The sequence below is a fragment of the Taudactylus pleione genome, unplaced genomic scaffold, assembly GCF_031769625.1.
Source record: "Taudactylus pleione unplaced genomic scaffold, aTauple2 ptg000915l, whole genome shotgun sequence".
NCBI lineage: Eukaryota > Metazoa > Chordata > Amphibia > Anura > Myobatrachidae > Taudactylus > Taudactylus pleione.
The window spans coordinates 150697-175966 of NW_028285316.1; the positions used below are offsets into that span (position 1 = coordinate 150697).

At 43.4% G+C, this 25270-nt stretch overlaps 1 protein-coding gene across 3 annotated transcripts in view; it reads left to right on the forward strand.

Moving 5' to 3' along the window:
• Positions 1-2495: 2495 nt before the first annotated feature.
• Positions 2496-25270, forward strand: part of SLC24A2 (solute carrier family 24 member 2) — a 244196-nt gene continuing 221421 nt past the window's right edge. For all 3 annotated transcript variants that reach the window (XM_088459587.1, XM_088459589.1, XM_088459588.1), the window contains exon 1: positions 2496-3097. The gene's annotated coding sequence lies outside the window, so the exon portion shown is untranslated. The remainder of the gene's footprint in view (positions 3098-25270) is intronic.

A 25270-nucleotide genomic window follows, 5' to 3' on the forward strand; every position in this document is an offset into this window, starting at 1 on the left:
TTACCAGCCATGGCTGCAATCTACAAGGGGGGGTGAAACGGCCCACTCCCCTAGAATAGTGGGGTCCCTGAGCAACTGCCCATTTGAAGATGGCCCTACATAAAGTGTCATAGCTAAATCATTCTGTTTCTATGTGACAGACACTCCGGGGTGCTACAGAGCTGCAAGCTGAGTTAAGTGCTCCCTCTGGGCCAGTCGTGAGCTGACCATGGAGCGATAATTGAGTAGCTCCGGGCACATTACTCAGGATCTGAAACCGCGTTGTAAAGTCTACAGCTAATAGAATTCCACCATAGAATATATTTATATATTTTATTACACACACATTTGCATGCATTGCATTTACATTAGAAAAAAACAAATCAGATGCATCATTTTAATGCCAGTAGACAATTAACCGAAACTTTAAATCATGCAAGAGAAACACTATCCAATGCAAATTTGTGAATGTACAGTTATGACCTGAGCAAATGGGTGCAACAATAATTGAAGCACTTTTCCTATGTGTAATATTAATGCTAGGTGCAAGTCATATAACTGTAACTACAGTTTTTATACATGTGGAGCATTTCTAAAGCATTTGATTTACTTTTTTTTTCTTTATGTTTTTACGTTTACTGCATACAGATGGCTCCCTTCTAATAGTAGAGTTATTTTCATTTTGGCAATACTGTGTTGCTCATCAAACAATAAAAAATTCAATTAAATTTGAAGGAACCAAATGGTGCTATTACACACACACACACACATATGCACACGCCAGGGGTGAAGCCAAGAGGAAGACTACCCTTTAATCGAGCTGTTGGAGGGGCCTGGCTTGGCCCTGGTCCATCTCCCAGATCCCACACCCCCGTAAAAGGCAGTGGTACCGCGAGCAGTCAGAGAGAGGACTGATTGCTGTGAGCTATACTGTAGAGGGTCCAGGGAGGCTACTTCCGCAGCAGTCAGTCCTCTCTCGTCCTCTATGAAGTGTGGAGGTATGCGGTTGGACTGATGGGTCCCGGATCTGCCCATCTGAGCAGCCTCTGAAACCCCCTGCGACACAGCACATACTGTAGTTTTCACATTTGAAGGGGGCTCGGCCATGCCTCTCCAATTTGTCCACACACCCCTTCCCCCAGTACCCAAGCCTGTCATCGCTCTCGACTGCCCTGGTTAAGCCAGGTAGGGGCACACATCCTGAATGATGGTGGGGAGCTGGAGCAGAGATCCTGGGTGGGATTGAATATTTTATTTTACATTAAAACTTGGAAGCAGTTGTGGTTAGGAAGGAGGACAGTTAGCAGCTTATAGGGCCAATTTATCATTTAATATTTGCGTCTTATTTCCAAAATATTTAGTATCACCCCCATGTTTGAAGAACCACAGCAAATATCTCTGATACCTACTACGATCCCTCCCTTCCCGCCGGCATCTGCAGCCCCCCATGGGGGATGTGATGCTGCCAGATTTACCAACTTCCGGAGATTGGAGCCACAGCGAATGCCATCTGGAGATGGCGTTAGCTTGTTGCAGGCTATGCGCTACACTTTTCATAATTAGCCGGCAGAGGGTTCCCCTGGAACCCTCCCTAGCAATGACGGCTGCAAATGTGCAGTCAGCACTCTGGGCACATCACGGGGACGGGCTCCTTTCGGAGCAGTAATGTCATGCCCAAATCGCAATGCAATCATTAATAAATGGGCCCCTATATCTTATCCCCTCTCAGGAGATGAGAGCAGGGGAAGGTGGACATTCTTGAGGCCGGAGCCGTAAACTGAGCTGCAACAGCGCATAGTTCAGCACAGAGAGGGTGAGGCCGTCCAGAGCTGGTACTTGAGGCAGTGAAGCTTGCATGCCCCAGAACCACAAAATAAATGCAGGAGGAGCCTTACTGCAACGGGACTAAAAATGGGTTTTGCCCTCACTCTAGAAATATTTCAATCTTTACTATATTGATAACTGTATATAAGCAAGACAAAGGATGACTACTATCTATGGGAGGCGCCAGGCAGTCTTTGATCGAGGTGACAGAAGGCCTAGCTACCCCTGACACACACACACATAACATGCCAATTGCCAACTACATCCCTGCCAGTTGCCATATGACTGATGCTTTTTTTTGGGTCTGCAATCCAAAAGCAGGAAGCTCAACCTGTCTTTTCCCACACATTGTACAGTGCATCTTTCCTTATACAAAGGATTCAATTCTGCCGCCTTTGTAACTATGGTAACAGCTCCATTATATATATCTGCTGAACATGGTAAGGAGGCAGTATGTAGGGAGAATCAGACTGGCCGTGGTGATCATCATCATCATTAGCTATCACTGTATATAACCCAAGCAGTGGCACCATTGCTTCTCCATGTGACCTTCTGCTCGCACAGAGAAGGACAGAGCCCAGTCCCAGCAGGTAACACTGCCCTAGCAGCAGCAATGACGGGTGACTAGATTTGAGGCTGTGACGTGAAGAGGGAATCATGGGATGGGCGTGAACAGGGGGAACCACAGACAGACCCCTGCCTGCTTTATCACAGTGATGCCGTGCAGGGAAATCATATAGATACCCTCTCAGCCTGACAGACACCACAACTGCCTGGACACACTCCTCCTTTGTATCCTAATGACCTTCAGCTTATTATCACATCCTAGTAACTTCCTCTGTAGATTATAATTATGTACTGTATATATGCACATATCATTGCATCATATACAGCCCTATTACTGTAGGCTGCATTATCTGCAGCAGGTACCGAACTTGTGGCAAGAGAGGGAGTATGAGCCAGGAGAGTCTGGTCCATATGCAGAGTGGATGTAGAGTGTGGCACAGAGGGGAGTACACCATAATCAGACTGGGAGCTGGGCACACAGGAATAGCACAGAGGAGGAGGAGGGTGTGACAGAGGGAGGCAGCAACATTGCACATAGATTCCCTGTGTATGAAGCTGATGCTGCTCTCTCTTCTTCCCTCCTATGTGTGCTGAGCTGCTGGCAGGTCTCCCCCCGGTGACAGCAGTGCCTGAGCAGGAGAAGATGAGCAGCCCACCACACTGGCACACCTTTCTGCTGTAACTTTATTCACTATCCACAGCTTTATAGGACAGACAGCAGCCACTGGTGAGTAGTGTTTTGTTGTTTTCTATGGTTTATTCTCCTATTCCATATTACATTGTACCTTGTATCTACAACACAATAACCTGTAGAATCCGCAAATCCAACAAACTTTTTTTTATCTTTTAATTTAAGTCATTGTGATTGTAACATGTAGCAATACTGGAAATTGATGTATCATTCAACATAAATTAAGAAATTAAGTACACAAGCTAAATTATGTTTTTTTTTTTAATTTTTCCAGACTAAAGGAAATAAATGAATATATGCATTTTTATTATTCGTATAAGAAAGGAAATGAAGACATAGGTTAGGCAATGACATAATCAGCCATCTGCTTCTGATGCATGTACTGTATATGATACAGTGTGTTATGCTGTGCCCCTGTTCTTTCACAGCAGCTTTGTATCTTAGGATTTGACTGTCCTGGGAGCCCAATGACTGACTGACCTAAAGTGAATTTATAATCGTTTAATCCCTTACCTTGTAATATTTTTTACCCTTGAAACTAAAATTATTATTAGTGGATTTTAGATTTGTAAATGGTGGTACATAGCATACTTGTAATCAAATATAATTTCAAATGAAGTCCTTGTTGCTTTAGAATCTAAAGCGGTGTGTGGGTATATAGTGAAAATGTACCCTCTTGGGTGAGAAGCTTTGTGCAGGCTAAAAGTTAAACAGATGAAGATTAAACAGATTGCAGTCAATAAGTAGCTTACTGATTTAGTGCTCAGCGGTCCACGTGAGATCAGAGAGAGTCCTATACTGTATGTCAAAAATCCTCAAATGAAAACTTTCAACAATCAGTGTGGGCATTTTACATCTGTATCTGTAGATATTTACATCTTGTGCAGTGTCAAATAAAAGCTAAAAGACGGTAGTCAATATTTTGCATTTAATTGAATAAAATATTTATTCGGGTACAAGCATAGATAGAATGTATCACCTATAGGTATTTAAACTTTCAGTGAGGCACATTAACATATGAAGTGTGTTGTATTGCTTTAGATTATGTATCAGTAAATCAAAAATTATTGGCAGCTGACACTGGAATAACTTGTTTTATTTTTTTGGGACCAAAATATAATTATTACCCACTAAATGACATTTGTATAATATACCATATTTTGATGGGAGATATATGCAAATTAGCAGGTGTTTGTGCTATAATCTCCATTCTTAACTCCTTGGTTTTTGAAACACATTTAGAAATGTAAAAACCAGAAATCACTCAGGATCAGCTTTATATTCTTACACTTATGGAATATATACACTCATAGAACAAACACGTTATTCCTTCTCAGCGCAAATGTTGCTTTGTTTTACCATGGAAGACCATACATATATTATTTTTTCATTACACTGTTTTCATTATGTATTCTACCATCAAAATATGCAGATTTATATGATAAAAAATATGCATATTTATACTTGTGTTTAAAGACAGCAATAATAAAGAGCTGTTTTGCACAATGTGTATATTTTTACTATTACAGTTCAAAGCTACACTTATTCTTGGAGTCCTTCCATCCCCCATGCTTTGCTGCAACAGTAGGGAAACTGTATTATCATTAATTAGCTGAAAGTGTTAACTTTATCCTAGGTAGCTGAGTCTGGCTAACTGAGTGATTGGAGAACATAATGCTACTGTAGCTGGTGCACTGTGATCTAGTATAGATATACTCTACCTGCACAAAGAGTAAATACAAAATAAAACAGAAAAAGAACAACAAATTTACATTTATTTTTTGTAATAGTAAATTGTAAATAGTTCCTATTAAAAGAGCTTAAGATATTAATATGTAAAGTGCCTTTTAAAACAGTAAATTAAACAGCATACATAACACAAAAGGGTTAGCATAATTCTATTGAGCACTAAATACAGGACTGTGCATTTCCACTGAGACAATTACTTCCAATACATAGAACAAGAGAGGTTGTACCGTGCAGTTGTTTACATAAAGATAGTATATTTACAGAGCACGTACATGTAAGAATAGTTGCGAGGAATTACATTGTGTGGAATGGTTTTTCCAGCACAGCAAAAGTAGTTCCATATTTCTGCAAAAGTTTGTCACACATCCATCTCAATTGTTTGTATAAAAACATATCTTTTAGTAGCAGTATTAATCTAAGATGTAGGACTCATGTAAGTCAGCATATTTCATATATATGCATTACATGGTGAAGTCCATTATATATCAAAAGAGAAATAAAATATTGTTTATTATTTTTACCATTTACGGTGACTTGAAATGTAATTAGCCTCCATCAGGGTCTGTTCACAGGAGGGCACATTTCTTCACATTTGCGGAGCTACCCAAAGCTCTCCGTCTTTTGGCTCAGTGTCAACAACTTAATACTGTACTCTCAATCCTTCACGTTTCCATTCCTATGCCTCCCAAATTCTTTATCCTTCCTCTCAGAACCCCTTGAGCATCTCAGTGCCAAAACAAGTTTATAAGGCAGTGTCTAAGTCGACGTTCACAATGCCATCATTCATCATGTGACACCAGAATGTCGGTATGGTTAAAATGTCAACATCATGAATGTCGACACCTGGAAAATGTCAATATGGACAGAATGTTGACATATGAAATACATTAGAGTTAGGTTTAGGGGTTAGGTTAGGGTTTACCTTAAATAGACATTGTCAACATTTCATCAGTATGTGAATGTCAACATGATGAACATTTCGGCATGTTCGCTGTCAACAGTATGACCATGTCGACATTTTATGTTGACCATTATGACCATGTTGACATACTGAACCCTATACAATGCAGCTTGCATGCTATGTACTGACTGGAAAAGATCTAATCCCTCCTCACTCTTATGTTGGGTACACTCTGGATGATATATTGTTCGTACAGCAGACGAACGATATCTCGTCCCGCCCATCGACTAGTGTGTACACCCAATATATACCTGTGAATGAAGTTGTTCACAGATATATTGTGTTGGCTGTGCAGCACGGCAGATGTGATATATCTTTTAGATATATTGTGCACATCTACCTGTGTGCACGGACAACTGACTGACCAACCCATATGCTGGCCACAGGGACCGCTGACAATGACGTCACTACCAGTTCCTGTGGCCAGACATAGCAGTCAGTTGTAAGTGTGTATGCACACCTGCATACACGCCAAATTGGTCTGTCGGCCAGTGGGTTGGTTGACGGCTGATCCGTCTGCCAAGTGTGTACCTAGCATAATCTGTCATTAACAGGATTTGGCATATCCATTGCATTGAATACATGACCATACATGATAAAAATCCTATAAATCATTTGAGAAAGCCTGGGAGCCATTAATGTCATTCTATAACTCTCATTCCTCATTTATCAAATCCTAGAAAAATGCACCGTTACCACCCCGATACGACCGCGGCCTGCCAATCATGCTGCAGCTAACACTGCACATGCACATTGCGGCTCACATGCGCAGAACAAAAACACCAGTCCTTTGCCACCGAATCGAGGCAGCGTCCACCTCTGCCCCAACAGTCACCCCCATTTTGAAGTCAGTGAGGTCTCCTCTTGCCACCATTATGGCTATAATTATAGGAGCTAGGGCAGTCGAGCATTGTAATACATGGCACTGATCATGAAGGGATGCTATGAAGCCTATACTTCCAATATGCCAGGTGTCTTTTTTTTTCCCAAGTGTTTCCATGTTTTTTTATGGCCACTGCCTATATACTCTTAAATGTGTTTGCTGTCCACCAATTATATTTAGGGGACAGTTTGATCTAGGCAGTGTGACATTAGCTTCATATTTATTCCACTCCTGTACAGTGACCCATACCTACCAATTGTCCTGGAATGTCCCGGAGAATCCCGATTTTCGGGTGGCTTTCCCGGCAGCAGAGAGAATGGGCCAGCCTCCCGCATGCTATCATAGCCTGCAACCTCCCGTTGTCTTACGCTAAGTGCATACTGGTCCTAAATTTGAGTCGGCCATGGCAGCAGCCTACTTACTTCTCTGTGCTAATGGGATAATTAGCCCATATACAGTATGCCAAATACTAATGTGTCTTCATGTGGAACTCTATCCTGCCCACTGATTTACATCTGCAGAGGTCATCACTAGTATCCGGACTTACACCCACCCCATGCTGGATGCAAAAGATCTGTCAAACACAAGTGTACTGTACCATCTGTGAATGAGTACTGAAGTCGGCTAACAAGCAAACAACACTCATGACATTCCCGCTTAACGCATTGGTTCCGTGCATTTGCATGGTCGCCATCCTGTTACTGACCAGAAACCCTCATTTCACTGGATGGATGGAGCAATAAAGCCATATACACTTGCATCCATGGTGCTGCTGTCAGTATACCCTCGCTCATCTATTGAAAACGTAATGTTTTCCGTAGTGCAGGGTGATCTTGTCTGGTGATCACAGGTCAGAGGGCACTCCACTCTTTCAAATGTGGTCGCGCTTGAGCCAATGGAAGGAGGAGATCTACTCTGTGTTGCAGAAATGGGCATTTTATTAAAAATCGTTTCCTAGGTGGTAGAGTGGTGTTCAAGGAAAACTATACTTTTTGTCAAGTTTTTATAAACAGAACTGACCAACAGCAGAGAAAGCTGCTGTGAAATGTAATGCTGGGGATCTACTAATATTTAAAAAATATCATGTCCAATAAATGCTATGCTGGGACTTGCTAATGTTATTATGTCAGCAGTCTGAAGGTGTGGCATGATGCAGCGGAGGGTGGTCCTTGCACGTTTTGCTACCCACAGTCAACATGAACAGGCAAAGTGTATTTGGAAAATATAACACTATTTTGGAAAGAAACCTTTAAGTTTGGGAGTTTAGGAAAAGGTTTCATGTCTTTATTCCTCAATCTTCGATGCTCACATTCCATTTTGTCAATTTCTATTGGCAATTACTATAGTAATGGGTGCAACCTTGAAAATAAGTATCTGTTGATTAAATTGTGTTGTGTGGATTGCTGGGGGGGATTAGGCTCTGCAGTTGGGAAACACCAGCTTAAACTAAAAATGAAAAGATCTAAGCCTGCTCAATGTCAAACCAACTATATGCTACGGATCAGATTTTTAATTTGCTGAAATTATATCTTAAAAGAAACAAGTGGTGCAACTATATTGTACCAGTTAGTTTAAGAATAGCATAAATTGGAAAGGTGAAATGTCACCGATATAAGCAACAACTTAAAAGTAAAGTAGAATTATTTTTGGAGTGCAGGTCAGTGCACACACAGGGCCTGATCCAGAGCCGCAGGCAATGCGATGCATGCGATACACAGAGTGTACATTCAAAGGAAAAGTGATGGTCGTTCCTGGGCGGTGACTAGGAGTTGGCTATAGATGCATGCATGCAAAAATTAGCTTTTTAATGGAGTGTCGAGGGTGTGTCAGTGAAAGCGAGTGTTTACAGGGACGCACAGCTGCAGCCATAGGAGGCGGAAAAACTGTACCTGCCATAGGACTGATATAAGTTTCGACCGATGGTGGCATCTAAGGACCAGGGGCATATTTATAATGGGTGCAGGATGTGCAGTGCAGTGCACATGGGCCCACACCGCACACCCTGCACCCATAATTATACTTACCTCTCCGGAATCCCACGTCGGCGCTGGTGTCAGCGCTGTATAAATGGCTGGAAAATGGCCGCCGCGGCCAGTTGTTGGGCCTGATTCATAGTTCTATGCAAACCTGATAGTTTGCATACAACACCGATTCTTGGAGATCTGTGCATGTGCAAAATCGGACTAAAAAGTCAGCTCTTTGGGCAAAATGAATTTTCTTGGATTCATAATAACATATGTAACAGTGTAGTTTTAACATATGGATTGAATAAAATTGTTCCCATATGCAGGGTACTTTGGGCCCGCTTCAGAGATGTACACTAACGCATTTGCAGCTGTGATCCTGCACACAGCTGCTGTGCGAGAATTTGCTAATGCTGTAGCCAGCTTGAAATGCATTGAGACGGCCACCGGCAGCTTCACAGATCCAAGCAAGTGCGTAAAAATAGGCAGCCGGCATCATTTGATAATTGCCCATCTGAGTAACATTATGGTCACGCAGAATTGGCGCCTGAGCTGAGACGTCGGAACCACTTTATCTGCGTACGGGATCACAGATGCAGGCTATGACCCACCCCAAAAACTGCGTTTTTGCTGCCACTCCCCGTTACCTCCCACAAATTGTCCCTGATTGTCAATCACTTTGTGAAGAAATCTCTGCAAACGGCACCGCAATGATACCTTGGTGTGTGCGCAGTGTGACCATGATACATGCTTAGTTGGCCAATAATCGCTCAACTGCGTAAATATTGGAATAGCGTACATATCTGAATCAGGTCCTTAATTTAGAAGGTGTGCTGTGTAATTCTTTTCAGTTTTACCAAGAGACTGTTTTACAGCACTATAACAAATTTGTAATTTTACATGTAACCAACTTGGGGATGATGCGGATGTTGAACATGCGCATATTGGCAGAGCCTGTCTTGCATGTTTTTGCACTGCATATGCTCCGTTACTGAGTGTACTGTGGCCCTGATTCAGAGGCGCTCGCAAAAAGCGAGCGCTCGCTCTGAATCAGGGCGGCCGCTCATTTTTATTTGATCGGCCTCCTGGCCGCTCACATAGCTGTGGGTGACCACCCACAGCTTTTGCGAGCGGCCAGGTGATGGTCGTGACCATCGGGCTTGCGATGAGTACCCTTGTGGTAGGGTCTCATCCGTCGCAAGCCCCATTGAGCTTCCGGCTCTTATAGAGCCGGAAGCTCGCCGCTGCATACCTCCCAACATGACCCTCTCCTGGAGGGACACAATGCTCTGGTCCTGGACTTCCCTGGTAAGAAGTGGGGCTGCAGCGCAGTTCAAAAGTCAAATAGGAACCACACCTACTGTCATTTCACACCCTGCCAAACATCACTGGCTGGGACTCACTGGCAGTTGGTGTGACTCCCCTATTTGAATTTTGGACTGTACTGTAGCCCGAGCTCTGGAGCCGCCACCAATCATAAATGACCAGGGAAGTCCAGGACCAGAGCATTGTGTCCCTAATGGAGAGGTTATGTTGGGAGGTATGCCACTAACATCACTCGTGAGGTCAACGGGGCCGCCCCCAAATGGCAGGTGTTCCTTCGGGAACGCCTCCGTTTGGCCAGCCATCCCCCCTGACCCACCTACCAAATGGGACGAGCTGTTGATCAACATTGACAGCCTCCCCTTTTGGATGCGAGCACCGGAGCGAGTGATTTCTCGCTCGCTCCAGGGGGTCGCGCGTGCGCTCTGCCCGGCCATCAACCCGCTTGTGAGCGGGTCTGAATCAGGCCCTGTGTTCAATATTGGGCATGAGAAGAGAATTTGCTGGCAGAGGAACTTTCTAGAGTGGGCATAGGACCAATGTGCTCGGGACAAAGGGGATATACGGTGGGAGAGTAACAGTTGGTGACAGTTGGACTGATGAGTCTCCTTGACAGACAACAGGCACTGTCTCAGGACTAAGGACGAAAACGTGAGAGCAGGTGGAGAGACCCGTCTGGTGCTTGTACTGAGACCTTTGATCACTGGTGGTATCGAGGCCACCGCTGGTAGAGATACTACATGTAACCTCACCAAACCCAGATCAGTACTGGCCCCAGGTTTACTAACACCCTGTGTGAGATATTTTGTTGTATAATTAATATATTATAATATAAATGGAATCAACAAACATAATTTAAATCTTGTGACTGCCTGGTGCCTACCCCCGAACTTATACTGTGATCTTTCACAACATTTTAGTTGTACCTCCTACCTTTGTATTGTTACAACTGCACCTGATATGCAGCGGGAGTCCTACCTCATGCTTATAACTTGCAGTAAGTTGCAATACCAGTGCAGCAGCACAGTGACTATCACCCTGAAGGTGATATGCACATCCATATACTTTGGAACAAGATTCCTCATGCCAGAGATAATGCCACATTACCAGCAGCTGAAGGCCCTCAGGCTTTTTCCCCCTGAACAGAGGCCCTGATTCAGAGCCGGACGCTCTGACAGAGCGCTCGCTCTGAATCAGGGCCGTCCTTCTTGTTTTTCAGAGCGGCCTCCTGACCGCTCGCATAGCTGTGGGTGGTCAGGAAGATGGTCAAGACCATCGCGACCATCGGGCTTGCGACGAGACCCTTGTGTGTAGGGTCTCGTTGCTGCAAGCCCCAGAGAGCTTTCAGCTCATGGGAACGCCTCCGTCTGGGCAGCCACGCCCCCGGTCTGCCCACCAAAGGGGGTGTGCTGTCACTCAACATCGACAGCACGCCCCCTTTGGTACGAGACCCGGAGCGACGGATTGCCCGTCGCTATCCGGGTCTAGTGAATGCGCACTGGGCCACCCTCGACCCGCTTGCGAGTGCATCTGAATCAGGTCCAGATACCCTCCACCGCAGGTCACCAGGTACTGCAGCATCAAATTACCACAACCAGGGGCAGACTCTGAATACAACATCATCTTAAATACATACTTAATAACAACCAAATCTGTGATTGACACACTATTGGGTCCTGTGCTGACAAATGACCAAATATATATATATATATATATATATATATATGATAAAAATAAATTAGTGAGCACACAAGTGACAAACAATAATCCTACAAACAGACAATATATGTGTGTTTTTATAAAGTACACCTAGCTCGTATATGAGTGGCTGCTAGGATATATTAGTCATATATAGTGATAAACCATATATAAATCAATTAAATAGTGAAAAAAGGTGAGCTGTTCAAAAAGATATAGTGAAAAATACGTGATTAGGGACCCTGCTATCCTGGACCCTATTGTGATGGACAGATAAGCCTTTATAATATCTTGTGTTTGTACGTTGTTTACCTGCATTTAATCGTGGATCTTATTTTATAAATTAAACTGTGTTTTGTGTATAAATATTTGGAGCATTATTACATGTGAGGACTGACTATAGTTCTAATAACTCCTAAATTACACAGCGATGGATGTTTGATTGATGCAGTATTAAGACGGTACACACAATGTTTTGCTTTCTTTTTTTCCTTTATGTTTGAATCATGGTTGGTCAGGTGACCGAAGATTTTCTATTGAAGATTAGTTGCTTTTCCATTCATAATCACGTATTTTTCACTATATCTTTTTGATCAGTTCACCTTCTGGCGCTTGAGATTTTTCACTAATATATATAATAATATAAATATATATATATAAATATATATATATATATATATGCTCCAACCAGGACAGCGGCACTCACAGGACTTCAATAGTAGTAAGAAAGAAACTATAGACACATAAGTGCTTTCCAACGTTTCAATTCATAATGCGAATTTTCGTCAGGGAATAACAAACAATACATACATAACTTACCCTTAAATAGGGAAAACACCAAGTGCAGCACAGCGTCCCGCTCACGCCTCCCGTCCCGGCTGGCTGACGTCATCAGTAAGAGCCAGGAATGTGCTTCCCATCTCCTCTGTACATGTCACAAAACCAGCTGGGAGGTCGCTATGGGAGCAGACGTTGCAAAAAAAAGTGTAACACCATCACCCATGATACAGCAATCATGTAAACAGGTTATACAAAAAGACATCAGCTGCTAAATAAACCTCTCAATAAAATTTAAATACATGAACTGCATATATATATATAGAACAATATTACATGTTTAGAGAAAACAATTAAAGGACAGATTTTCATTCAGTCCAAAAGGTTGGATAGGATTCAATTTAAAAATCCAGTGGGCTTCCAGCTGCAAAAGAGATCGGTCCCGATCTCCACCTCTCAGGCTAGAGGGCACACAATCTATAATTTTATATTTTAAAGCAGACAAATTATGTTTAAATTCCTTGAAATGACGCGCCACCGGTTGATCCACAGATTTACCCTCAATCGCTTGGCGAATTGCAGATTGGTGTAGCGCCATTCTTTCTTTAAACTTCCGACAAGTTTTGCCTACATAGAGATGCCCACAGACGTGACTGCTTGTACATGTTAAATTGAAGTTGATCTTGATTTTTTTTGCCTGAGTAGGGATGTACAAACGTATCTCCAGTTTCCAAATACCCACAGGTAGTACATCCAAGGCATCTAAAGCAGACTTTTTTGCGTAAAAGAAAATGCGTAGTATTAGTACTGGAACAACCGGAGATTTCCTTGCGGACTACCCAATCCCCTATGTTCTTCCTGTAGCGATAGCCTGGTAATAATCTTGAGTTTTTCAATAAAGGAAGATCCTTATCCGATTTAATCAACGGCCAAAATTGTTTGGCAGACTCCACTACAGATTGTGTAGTATCATTATAGTCATTGACCCAAATCACAGTGTTAGAGAGATCCTTTTTCACTTTAGGAGTGAGAGTTTCACATCTTGGAATTGATAACACTTTGGATTTTGTTTTCTGTAATTCTTTGGCATTGTAGCCCATTTCAATAAATTTGTTGATCAATAAATCTATCTGTATGGACGTCTCATTGATATTGTTGGATATACGATGTATCCTTAACATCTGGGAGAAGGGAAGACCCCTCTTTAATGGAGCATGATGGAAGCTATCTGCGTGTAGTACAGTATTCCTATCAGTTGGTTTATGAAAAATATTAGTATGGATCTGATCTTCATGCAGGAAAATTTGAACATCCAAATAGTGAATTGATTTGTTGTTGACTACATATGTGAATTTGATATTGTCATCTTGCATGTTAATCTTCTCCATAGTAGTACAGAATTGATCTTCTGTACCACATCAGATTATAAATAAATCGTCAATGTATCTAGTAAAATAATAAATATTCGAAGCAGCCTCAGGATCAGAAAAAAATAAGTCCTTTTCACATGAGAACATAAATGCATTGGCAAATGACAGTGCCACGCAAGATCCCATGGCACATCCCATCAATTGGATGAAGAATTTACTGTCAAATAAAAAATAATTCCGTTTTAATGTTAAACATAATAGTTCCAAGAAAAATTTCAAATCAGGCCCTGTGTAGTGAGGATTATTTGTTAATAGCCTCTCTGTTGCTGCCAGACCACGAGCATGTGGTATGTTCGTGTACAAACTCGTTACGTCTATTGTACATAACAAGCAGTTTTTAGGTAAAGCTGGTAAATTTTTCAACTTAGTAATAAAACTAGTTGTATCACGTAGATAAGTAGTTTGCGATTAGATAACTGGCTGTAAGTAATTATCAAAATATTGCGCAACATTGTATAACAGAGACCCTCTTGCGGCAATAATTGGTCGCCCTGGAGGATGTACAGGATCCTTGTGTATTTTAGATAGCGAATAAAGGATCGTTACCACTGGATGCGGAGGAACAAGAATTTGTCCTATTTTATCGTCAATGATATTATTATGAACTGCCTCCGTGATGATATCCTTTAATTATTTTGTAAAAGTTAATGTGGGATCCACATGAAGCTGTCTATATACATTCATATCTGCTAGCTGGCGATAAATTTCAGCTTTGTAATCCTCCATGTCTAAACCCACTATACCGCCTCTCTTGTCGGCCTCACGAATAATTAAATACTGATACTTATTCAAGTCCCTGAGGGCTTTCTTTTCAGGACTTGAAAGGTTATTATGACTCTTATGTTTAAAATCTTTATTAGAGTCAAATTTATGATCCATCATTTTTGAAAATACTGCACGAGGGTCTCTGTTATACAATGTTGCACAATATTTAGATAATTACTTACAGCCAGTTATCCAGTCACAAACTACTTATCTACGTGATACAACTAGTTTTATTACTAAGTTGAAAAATTTACCAGATTTACTTAAAAACTGCTTGTTATGTACAATAGACGTAACGAGTTTGTACACGAACATACCACATGCTCGTGGTCTGGCAGCAACAGAGAGGCTATTAACAAATAATCCTGACTACACAGGGCCTGATTTGACATTTTTCTTGGAACTATTATGTTTAACATTAAAACGGAATTATTTTTTATTTGACAGTAAATTCTTCATCCAATTGATGAGATGCGCAATGGGATCTTGCGTGGTACCATTTGCCAATGCATTTATGTTCTCATGTGAAAAGGACTTATTTTCTGTTGATCCTGAGGTTGCTTCGAATATTTATTTTTTTACTAGATACATTGATGATTTATTTATAATCTGGTCTGGTACAGAAGATCAATTCTGTACTACTATGGAGAAGATTACACGCAGATAGCTTCCATCATGCTCCATTAAAGTGGGGTCTTCCCTTCTCCCAGATGTTAAGGATACATCGTATATCCGACAAGATCAATGAGACGTCCATACAGATAGATTTATTGATCAACAAATTTATTGAAATGGGCTACAATGCCAAAGAATTACAGAAAACAAAATCCAAAGTGTTATCAATTCCAAGATGTGAAACTCTCACTCCTAAAGTGAAAAAGGACCTCTCTAACACTGTGATTTGGGTCAATGACTATAATGATACTACACAATCTGTAGTGGAGTCTGCCAAACAATTTTGGCCGTTGATTAAATCGGATAAGGATCTTCCTTTATTGAAAAACTCCAGATTATTACCAGGCTATCGCCGCGGGAAGAACATAGGGGATTGGGTAGTCCGCAAGGACATCTCCGGTTGTTCCAGTACTAATACTACGCATTTTCTTTCACGCAAAAAAGGCTGCTTTAGATGCCTTGGATGTACTACCTGTGGGTATATGGAAACTGGAGATACGTTTGTACATCCCTACTCAGGCAAAAAAATTCAAGATCAACTTCAATTTAACATGTACAAGCAGTTACATCATTTACTACATTAGATGCCCCTGTGGGCATCTTTATGTAGGTAAAACTTGCCGGAAGTTTAAAGAAAGAATGGCGCTACACCGATCTGCAATTCGCCAAATGATTGAGGGTAAATCTGTGGATCAACCGGTGGCGCGTCATTTCAAGGAATTTAATCATAATTTGTCTGCTTTAAAATATAAAATTATAGATTGTGTGCCCTCTAGCCTGAGAGGTGGAGATCGGGAACGATCTCTTTTGCAGCTGGAAGCCCACTGGATTTTTAAATTGAATACTATCCAACCTTTTGGACTGAATGAAAATCTGTCCTTTAATTGTTTTCTCTAAACATGTAATATTGTTCTGTATATATATATATGCAGTTCACGTATTTAAATTTTATTGAGAGGTTTATTTAGCAGCTGATGTCTCTTTGTATAACCTGTTTACATGATTGCTGTATCATGGGTGATGGTGTTACACTTTTTTTCGCAGCGTCTGCTCCCATAGCGACCTCCCAGCTGGTTTTGTGACATGTACAGAGGAGATGGGAAGCACATTCCTGGCTCTTACTGATGACGTCAGCCAGCCGGGACGGGAGGCGTGAGCGGGACGCTGTGCTGCACTTGGTGTTTTCCCTATTTAAGGGTAAGTTATGTATGTATTGTTTGTTATTCCCTGACGAAAATTCGCATTATGATTTGAAACATTGGAAAGCACTTATGTGTCTATAGTTTCTTTCTTACTACTATTGAAGTCCTGTGAGTGCCGCTGACCTGGTTGGAGCATATGTGTGGTGTATGTTGTTACACACGGAACGCACCTGGGTATGTTGTGACGTTTTGTGGAAGTGCCAGCTGATTCTTGGACACATATATATATATATATATATATAAAACCACTTGTTAAGATGTTGTTGCTTAGTGTTTTATTTAGTGTGGTTGTAATATATTGCACATGCATTATAAATGCCCAAGTACTGTGAAAAAGTGATGTTTTCAGGATACCAGAACGATAAATCTTCATTCTGTTATTACACTAGTGCACAGGTTCTCAAACTTGGTCCTCAGGACCCCAAACAGTGCATGTTTTCCAGGTCTCCTCACAGAATCAAAAGTGAAATAATTAGCTCCATCTGTGGATCTTTTAAAATGTGTCAGTGAGTAATGACTACACCTGTGCACCAGCTGGGTGACCTGGAAAAAGTAACCTGTGTGGGGTCCTGAGGACCGAGTTTGAGAACCACTGCACTAGTGTATGATTTCAGTGTTACAACCTACAAACTTAATTTCATTGGGGTTATCCCAAGACATTCCTGGGCGGGGGTGGTTTAAGAGAGGAGAGGGCACATGCAATGGCGTCCCTACCTTTATTGTCATCTGGTACGGGGACTATGTATATACCCTCGTGTAAGTGGGCGTGGCCTTGTGGGTGGGGGAGTGACCTCGCGGCCCGAACCCCCATTTTATGTCACACCGGTGGTGCCGGAGGTGCAGGCTGCCCCTGGGGACCAGCCTGTGTGAAGTGCCGGCTCCCTTACTGTTCTAGGAGCCGAGTGCTGCACATAATGCAACACCCGGCTCCTGTCACTGAGGGTGAGCCAGCACTTTGGTGTCACCCCTCGTCACCGGGGTATGGGCCGCACCCCCCGCACCCACCTTGTGACGCCAGTGGGCACATGTGCACACTCCGTCTGGGCCCCCATCTCTCTGGCAGCACAGTAGACTCTAGCATGGTGCCAGAATCTGCTACGCATGCGCAGGTCTCCGGGAAAATGACTCCAGCGCCTTATTCCAGGGGACATCTCTACTACGCATGCACAGTTCACTGTGATAATAAACACTGCCACAACCTTTTCCCTGTGATTTTTGCTGCTGTGCCACTCTGGCCCACTTGCAGACGCAGGACTCTGGAGACTGCGAAGAGGTAAGTATAACTCTGCTTTCCAGTGAATATACCCATTTGTTAGTGTACACAATTTAGAAACAACATACTGTATGCCTACTCTGCATTAGGCCCCTTATCAGTATGGGATAAGTGTGACCCAATAGTTGCCATCATAAAAACAAGCTTTCTGAGGCAAAGTTATTTGCAAATATGCTCACAGCATTTAGTTACCTTCATAATATTCTGGATCAGAAAAGATGAGCATCATCTGTTATTGTATGGCATACAGTAATGTCAGTAAATGCATGAAATGTACAATACATACATGCCTACCGTCTCGGTTTTCGCGTGAGGCTCCCGATTTTTCGGGTAACCCACCACACCCCAGGAAGGGTTGGCACTTCTTCCCTGCATTCTGCCCACTTCCTAGTGAAGAGGGCAGAATGGGGAGAATTTCCGCTGCGATCGCAGGTCCCCCGTGTAGGGGGCAGGGCTCAATGACGCGATTCTTCATGAATCTGGTAATTTAGTCCCACCCCCTATTTAAATTAGCTGTAATCGTGGCAATTTACCTCGAAGAAGGCGGGGCTTAATGATGCAATCCGTCAGGCCCCGTCCCATCAACACCAACCTGCTTCTCTGTTCAAGGCTTCTCCCGGGGAGAGGAAAACCAATGTAGGCAATTATGGTACAAATACATCTTCCTTGCCTACTTTTAAAACTTACTTGCCAACTCTCCCTGATTGTCAGGAAGGCTCCCTGAAATAGTAGCAATCTTCCTGACATCCTGCAGAATCCAGCAATCTCCCTGATTGCATCTTACCCCCATTATGTAGCTGTTATATACTTTGGGGGGGGGGGGAATAAATCAAAGATATATACATGGTATAATCAGTGCCATTTCCCTGCAATGATTATTAGACACTATGGCTACATGCATTTTCATGTAAGGAGTCTCTTGGACACTTATACCCCTTTTACACCAAACAAATAACCCGGGTTTTTGCCAGGTCGATCCAGGTTGAGGCTCTGTGTGAACGGCTCCCAAAAAAAAACCCGGGTCGATTTAACCGGGCAATCTTACTCGGGTTGAGAGCAGGGTTGAAAACGGGTTGTTCCCGGGTCATGAGGCAGTATAAACGGGTGCTACCCTGATTATTTGACGCGGCTAGCTCCGAAAGATGCTGATTGGAGCTTCTGGGGCACCGGCAGATGATGTAATTTGTCAGTGCCCTGCAGAGAGAGACGCACATGAAGCCATCGCTTGTCTGCCTAACCTCCTGCACCACAGCAGCCTGATCAGCAGCCACAAAGGCAGGCAGGCACACAGCCTACCATAGCCAGAACTGCAGCCACAAACGCAGGCTGATACACAGCCTGCCACAGCCAGAACTACAGCCTGACCAGCAGCCACAAACTCAGGCTGATACACAGCCTGCCACAGCCAGAACTGCAGCCTGCACCACAGCCTGACCAGCAGCCACAAACGCAGGCTGATACACAGCCTGCCACAGCCAGAACTGCAGCTTGCACCACAGCCTGACCAGCAGCCACAAACGCAGGCTGATACACAGCCTGCCACAGCCAGAACAGCAACCTGTAGCAATGCTGTAAGCAGTTCCCACCCCTCTCTTTTGTTGCCTTTTGTGACCATCTTTGTCAGACCTTAAAACAGACCATTTTTAATGACTTCTATAGAGAAAAGCAGGGATTACCCGGGTTCAGTGTAAACGGGGCAAACCCGGGAATAACTAAAGGTCGAGTTGCAGTGTAAACGGGGTCTGAAGCAGAGTTTGACCCGGGATTGACCAGTGTTCAAATTCCAGGGTCGGACCCGGGATTTTGGTGTAAAAGGGGTATTACAGTATATGGAACCCCTTGTAAAGCACAATACATGAACAAGCACTGAAATGTATCAGTGTGTCTTCATCAACAAATAGATCTTACTAACTGCTTTGGGGCTCATTTACATTTGGATATTAGTACATTTTATGACACGCCTCTCAGATGTAGCAGTACACGCCCACTTTACCACCACGCTCATAGGTGCTGCTTTCACAATCTCCCTGAAATGCCTTTTCAAAAGTAGGCAAGTATGTTTTGAAAAAGCATTTCAGGGAGATTGTGAAAGTAGCACCTATGAGCATGCGTTACCAAGTGGACATGTACTGTTACATCTGAGAGGCCTGTCATACAATTGACTTACCTCCAAATACATACATCCAAATGTAAACAAGCCCCAAAGCAGTTAGTAAGATCTATTTGTTGATGAAAACACACTGATACATTTCAGAAAATGCATGTACCCATAGGGATCATTGTGCCTTATAACCATTGCAGGGAAACAATACTATGATATATAAATCTATGGGGGGGGGTTATATGAAAGCTTCATAATGGGGGTAAGGTACAATCAGCGAGATTTCTAGATTCTTCTAGACTCAGGGAGATTGCTGCTATTTCAGGGAGTCTCCCAAACAATCATGGACAGTTGGCAAGTATGAATTACATCATTGTGTAAGAAAAGTGATGGCGTTCTCATTCCATCACTGACAATCCCCTTCTACTTCTCCCTGCCTAGTACAGACATTGAACACAGTTCTTGTACTGGTTAAGCTGATACTTTCTATTTTCCACTACTGTATGTTCCCATGGTAGGCAGTTCAGGGATTCTGTTGTTTCAAACATTGCAGAATGTTCTCCATTCTTATGTGGATGTCATTTACAATAGCATTGTTTTCTAAGTGTTCATTTCCAGAATGTCTATGTGTGCAGTTTTGTCTTGTGTGCTAATCTGTGCAGCTACTTGTAAATCTGTTGTTCCAATGACGTGCTCTATATATAGACCTGTATATAGACCTGGCTCCTTGTATCGATTAATTCGAGAAATGGATGTAGTGTACAGTACTCTTATTTCAGTAAAACAGTTCAGTTTGTTAAACAGCTAGATAGAAAAATACAGATTTGTTTTTTTTCTTCCATATAATTTACGCAGATCAGTATTATAATTACTATGTAGCCCTTAGTCAGTGTTATAGAATTTCTTACACTGTGCTATAAATGTTATAGTTTTATGTTGCATGTTTATTGGAAACTTCACGCTCCTGTCATTACATTTGTTATTGTTATTCATCCAGCAAAAAACGCCAGCCCTACAAGTCTACCTGTGCTTTTTCCCTGAAATATTACCTATTTAAAAACACTCCATTAATCTAATTATATGTGTTTTCTGGTTATAGTTTTTTTCATTCAACCACAAACCAGAATGCTTCTGACCAACAGGAAGAATTTTAAGCTAACTCATCTGCCAAAAAAAGTTCCCATTAAGTAAACAAATGAGCCCGATTTTGAATTTCAGACATATTTAAGGAAAATATTCTTCTCTAAACATTTATTCATTGTATTTTTAGCCCTCAGTCCGGCGGACAAAATATGGTAACCCTGCTTCTTGGAGTCACTATAGAGATTAGCTATGTCTGGGTATGCAACATGTCTCTTGAATGTCACAATGGATACAAGTATCTCCCTAGATGAAACACAGAGCACTTGGGTGAAAAAGTTTACATTTAAATGTGTATGTGTGTTTGTGTGATGATGAACTTAGACTGTAGACTACAGCGGTGCAGGGACTGTTCCCTGTAAAGTGCTGTGTAAGATAATGCTATACAAACAAACCATATGAAAGAAAGAAAAATATGTACTGTTTCAACCCTGTATTTTTATACAGCACATCATGCTATATCTGACAATCATCTTGTCCTCACTATGGGCTCTATTCATCATCACTTCAGATGGCGAGTGCTCCCGCTACCAGCTCCTTCTCTGTAGGAAGGAGTCCCCTGTCCGAATCTTTCCGCCAGACATCGGGGCTCTTGTGCGCAGGCGTGACCTGTAGGTCACGCATGCACACTTGTCTCACTGCTCCAAAGGAGCAATGAAAAGATTGCAGTGAAAAAACTCATGGAGACATGTGATTTTCAGATCATCTGTCTCCGCGCTGGAGCAATGATGAATTGCTCCGGTGCTTGCGTCAAATAGGATTGTTAATTATCGGGGTCCGAACGGCTAATTAACATCTTGAATAGAGCCCCAAGTCCTACAATAATAATAACTTATAAAATTGTATTTATTGTGTCATTGTTTATTCAACAAAAGCTAAGCTCAACTGATGAAGCCATGTGTGAATAAGTAAGTCATACTTGCCGACCTTTCAACTGAGGAGGCAGCCAGGTCAATACTGCAATGGGAGGAGGGCTCAGCAGAGGCATAGGGGCGCGACGATGCAAAATTATCGGCATTGCCAGGATGAGACAATTCAACACGAATTGCATCATCGACCGCCTGTGCCGCCCACTTCACTGATTTTCGAGAGCCTCCCGGCCTTCCGCGAGGGTAGGCAAGTATGAATTAAGTATGCCCCAAGATTCAGTATCTTCAAGAACTACCTATAGATGCGATACATTTAAGTACTTGTTATCTGTATGAGTATCAGTCTCACCTCATATTTCAGTAAGTTTAACCCACTCTTGCTTATAACAATGCTTAAAGTATATTCATTGATGTTTGTTTATACGCAGCTCTTTTAAGGTCCTGACACATCATTTAAATGTGGCTGAAGCCTGCGCTTTGACTTGATCATCCGAAAATGTGATTCTTTTACTTTTCAACCATTCAGCTATATACATGCTGGTGTGTTTCGACTATATGTTGTGTTGCATGATCCAGTTTTATGCTGGGTACACACTTGGCGATATATCAACAAGCAGGTGTGTACACCTGATATGATCTGTGATCTGTGAATGACTTACAGTGCGTATCCACTAGCAGATAGTGGAACGACAGTACGATTCCAACATTGCAATCATATAGTTGTTCGTCTTTCCCTGCAGTGCCTACACTGAACGATATGTCGTTCAGTGTAGGCACCCTTCCTCATCCCTGAACATGGTCAATCTGTCTTTATCGGCAGATTGACCAGCATGTTCAGGCGATGATTGATGTCGGAAACGACCAGCGGGAGCATGCATTTTCATGCCCGATTTGTGCACGATTGATGAGCGATTGAATGATAACTATATCGTTAAGTCCCTCATTTTAATCGGCAAGTGGATACCTGCCTTTAGTTTACAGACATATCAGGTTGGCCCTGCAGCACAGCCAATGCCAATATATCTGAAAGATATATCTGAAAGATATATTGGTGCATCTGCAGGTGTGTACGGGTGAACCGTCAATCGCCTGTACTGTACACTTGCTTCAGGCACTGCCGACACTGACATCCCAACTGGGTGTGCAAATTTCAATGCCCGCCCAGTTGTGATGTTAGCCTAGACATATTGGGGTGCCGGACTGTAGATAGACAGTAATTAGACAATGTCTAGATCGACCCCAGGTGTTAGACAGTCAATAGATCGACAGGTACAAAAGGTCGACAGGTACAAAAGGTCGACACACTAAAGGTCGACAGTTGCAAATGGTCGACAGGGTCAAAAGGTCGACATGAAAATGATCGACACTTTTTTTTAGGTTTAGGCACTTAAGATGAGCCAGTATCCAACGTCATTCCCTACCATCCAAGTGGGCATGGAGGGGGAATAAATCCATGTGGCGAGTAAAGCGAGCCACCGTCCCCGCAGCGTGGCGAGCGAAGCAAGCCTGCAAGGGCCAAATGGTATTTACGCAAAAAAACCCACCATTTACGTGTCGACCATTTTCATGTCGACCTTTTGACCCTGTCAACCATTTGTACATGTCGACTTTCTAAAATGTCGACCTTTAGCGTGTCGACCTTTTGTACCTGTCGACCTTTTGTACCTGTCGATCTATTAACTGTCTAACATCTGGGGTCGATCTAGACATTGTCTATTTAATTACTGTCTATCTTTTATACCACACCCGACATATTGAGGGGCCATTTGGTAAGTGTGTAAGGCTTATAAATATGTCTGCCGCTTTGGAGGGGGATCGTTCTGGTGACCGATCCAACATCTAAATGTGTACCCAGCATAAGAAAGTCAGTTGTCAGACGGAATCGATATGAAATACCACCGGCTGCATGGCCGGCGGTTCGATTCCCGGCAGCGCCTGGCCGACAGATGGGCAGAGCCCGGCAGCGGAAGCCCGACAGCGCTGGAAATCCCGATCGTCGCTAAGGTAACTGTATACTAACCTAACCCCCTAACCCTAGACGTGCCTAACCCTAACCTCCCCCCCAAGTGCCTAACCCTAATCCCCCTTCTAAGTGCCTAACCCTAACCCTCCCTTCCCCACTGACTAAACCTAAGTCCCCCGGGGGGTGCCTAACCCTAAGTCCCCCCCAGGGGTGCCTAACCCTACCCCTCCCTCCCCCTAGCCTAACCCTAACCCTCCCAGGGGGGTGCCTAACTCTGTCCCCCCCGGGTGCCCTAAACCTAAAGCGGCTGCCTAACCCTCCTCCCCCAGTGGTTGTCCGCTCGCGGCGCCCGGCATCCCTTCGATCGGGATGCTGGGCGCCTGTCTCCCGGTGTCGGGAAAATGTCAGGTGTCTACATCTAGTATTAAGGCAGCCGGTTTCCCGATTGTATACATGTCAGACAGTGGGCTTGCATGGGAACGCCTCCGCCTGGCAGCCACGCCCCCGGCACGCCCACCAAAGGGAGCGTGCTGTCAATCAACATCGACAGCACGCCCCCTTTGGTGCGAGACCCATAACGACGGCTTGGCCGTCGTTATTCGGGTCTCGCGCATGCGCACGATGAAGCTCCCTCCGTCGTGCGCATGCGCAATTCGGCACCATCGACCCGCTTGCGAGCGTCCTGCGCTTGCGAGCGGGTCTGAATGACCCCCACAGTTACTTGCTTTATATAAAGTGTGGACACACTTGCCAAAATTATGAACAATAACGATATAGTTATCGTTCACAATATCGGTCAGTGTGTATGCCATCAATGACCAGCGATGCACGCTCCTGCTGGTCGTTGGCGATATCTTTCATCGCCCGTAACAGTATTGATCGTACTGCAGGGAGAACACTAGACGATAACACTCATGGAGCATATCGTCTAGTGTTTATGCGCCTTTACTCTGTTCCCAAATCTGAATAAGGCCCTAAGGTAGGGGTGAGCAATAAGCGGCCCCCCCAGCTGTTGTAGAACTACACATCCCAGCATGCCCTGCAACATTTTTGCTATTTGGCCATGTTAAAACTGTTGCAAGGCATGCTGGTATTTGTAGTTCAACAGCCGGAAGGCCGCTTATTGCCTACCCCAGCCTAATGCTGGGCATACACTGCCAGATAAAATGTCTGTCAGACCGACAGACATTTTATCTGGCCGGCTGCCAGCCGCAGATGTCCGCGGCATACACTGTGAGAGAAATCTCACAGTGTATAGCCCGACATCCGCGCTCCGCCCCCGGGGGAGGAGACATTTCCCTGTTCCTTCCGTAGGAAGGAACACAGGAAATGTCTATCTGTCGGTTGCGCTGGGCATACACTGCCCGATGCGGCCGACAGTTTACCAGGTAATATCGCATCGGACGGGCATGCTGGACAATCCAGCATGCCCGACC